This window comes from Eucyclogobius newberryi, unplaced genomic scaffold, assembly GCF_026437365.1.
Source record: "Eucyclogobius newberryi isolate DKJ021-1_F unplaced genomic scaffold, fEucNew1.0.hap1 SCAF_4, whole genome shotgun sequence".
NCBI classification, from domain to species: Eukaryota; Metazoa; Chordata; class Actinopteri; order Gobiiformes; family Gobiidae; genus Eucyclogobius; species Eucyclogobius newberryi.
This window is the reverse complement of record NW_027316056.1, coordinates 13,521,877-13,524,376: the sequence shown is the minus strand read 5'-3', so window position 1 is coordinate 13,524,376 and position 2,500 is coordinate 13,521,877. Positions and strand designations below refer to the sequence as shown.

The window sequence follows — 2,500 nt, the reverse complement described above, 5'->3', positions numbered from 1 at the left end:
ATATAAAACTTGACTTTGCTGCGTAGCTTTCAGACACCATGATTTTACTCCTGCTTGAGTCATGTACATTTTAGAGTCTTTGACAGTACACTTGCGTAAAAGATTTGGTCGCTCCTCCCACCTGTCAATAAGTCTTTAAGTGATGATAACTTTGTCAGTATAAAATTATTCTAATGCTTGTATTTCATGCTTCTTCAGATATCATTGTCAATCCTTTGAAAATAACAGATCCAATTATAAATCAGATTTTGCCCACATCCAGACAGTAACCGGCAATTATTCTTACTGGAATAATTTCCATAAATCCTTTGTACTTCTACTTGTAATATTATTTTGAAGTAACTTTGAAGTTGGTAAAAATGTTTAGCCACATTCCAACCTCTGAATAAGGAGCAGATATGTAATAGGTTGATTGATCTGAATACATAGATCTGCCACGCATTTCTTGCACTATAACTTTCTTTGCCACACCTCGACCTGCTCTCCACTCTGCAAATCCCGTTTGTGCGGCCAGTCTGAGCACTTGAGTCCAGTGAGTCCAGTGAGTCCAGTGAGTAGCCTATTTCCTCTCACTGTGGGGAACAACTCGGGTCCAAAGGAAGTAGAGCGTGTTGTGAGCCAAGCGACCTCCTTTCACACATGGAGACACTCTCTGCGCCACCTCGCTGTTCATCCAGTTCGAGAAAGTTTCACATGATACTTTCCCGGGATGTTTCATAATTTATTAACTTGCATAGAATAGTAATGGCAATACTAAATCTTGTCTGCACAATATGCCATTGTTGTAAACCACTTAATTTACCGTTTTAGTAGAATTCATTGACCAATGTTACAGTCGAAAACATATAGTGGAGTTTATTTCATCAGCTCACCATTTTTCATATTTTGCTGCTGCACCTGAGCCCCACACAAGCGTTAACGAGTCTTAACTAGTCGAGTGTAGACTTGTTTTTCTGTTTATTTTTCAGCCCAGGCCCCACATCTCTGACTCTCCAGGCCACTGTAGTACAACTCATACAGCAATAAGAGCTTCTCAACCAGGGACTCTTGGTCGCCTAGCAACATCGACACAAGACACGCCACTTGGCTATTGCAGTTTTCAGAATGATTTCATAGCGCACATCATCTTATTCCACTATTGCACCTGAGGCAGTAGTTATAGTAAGCAAAATACATAGATTTTCAACAAAGGACAAAATACTGAATATAAATAAGGCCTAAACCACAACTTCTTGGAATAACACAGGCATAAACAATGACTTAAAGTACCAGCTCGTATGAGGACTATGACAGATCTTAACAAGGACCAAATCAGCAAAGAATAGATCTAAACCAGTACTAAATCAGGACCCAAGATGGATGATTGTTCAGGTTGAAACGATGAATAAGTATAAACGCATAAAATCTAACCTCAGACCACAACTATACTACAGTCTTATAAGGACTATATAATTGAAACACCAGTACATAACTTTTGAGCAAAAAATAAAATTTGATTTGTTTTTCTTATATTTTTTTTTTTTTACTGAACTGAAAAACGTAGAAAAGCATGTGCCTTATTGTGAGCGGGCTCTCCACAAACCTGCCTCGTACTTGGCCTGGAGAAGCCTTCTGCCTTTTGGAATCCTGCAGTTGAGGTGTCATCTCCTGAAAATCACCTTGTTTTGCTGTAAAGACTATGTTAGATATAAACCAGGACTTTCCCAAAGACTAAACCAATACTCCAAGAACCAAGAGCACCTACTATACCAACTTAACCAAGACTAAGCCAGGACAACATAAAAGAAAGACATAACCAGGACTAAACCAAACAAGATGTAAATAGGACTAATTTGTGAATGAACAGAATTAAGATGGCACCAGGGTTTGACCAGACTTTACCCTACTGCCTCATTTCGCCCGTACAGAGACTTCCATAAACCTCCTCAAACTTTTTCACTTCTCATCAAACTTTTTTTGCCTTCTGCCTGACGTAAGAAAACCCCATCACATATTTAAAGCAGAACTAAGTAAAATGGTCACCTTATTGAACGTCTTTGTAAGTCCCTCTTATGGTTAAATATATATTTTTGGGGCATTTGAAGTGCCACCCACTGCTGTCTCTGGATGGGAAACCAGCCTTGCAACATTTGCCGACATTGACCAGAATACAACTTGGCTGAGAAACACTGGCTCTTTTTTTAATGTTTGGCATTGTGGCACGTTTTTGTACGTGATTTTACTGTCTTATTATGAAAAAGATAAGTGAGAGTGAGTATTTTGGACCAGACAGCTCATTCTTATGTCATCTTGTCTTTTTATAGATCACAAACTTAATGTGGAATGTCACATACTTTGTACCTACGCATGCTTTATAAATAAGACCCTATACCTCCACTAAATTATGAAAGAACCACGACTGGGTCAAGACTCCTGTGCCTCCACCAAAAGATAGTCCACATTTTAGAACCTTTAAAATCTGAACCATATTGTAGCCAGCTGTTCAAATGCTCATATAATC

The 2,500-nt window shown here is 38.7% G+C and overlaps 1 protein-coding gene across 5 annotated transcripts in view; it reads left to right on the top strand.

Moving 5' to 3' along the window:
* rptor (regulatory associated protein of MTOR, complex 1) overlaps window positions 1–2,500 on the top strand; it is a 219,273-nt gene that overhangs the window by 103,774 nt on the left and 112,999 nt on the right. The gene's annotated exons all lie outside the window — the stretch shown is intronic.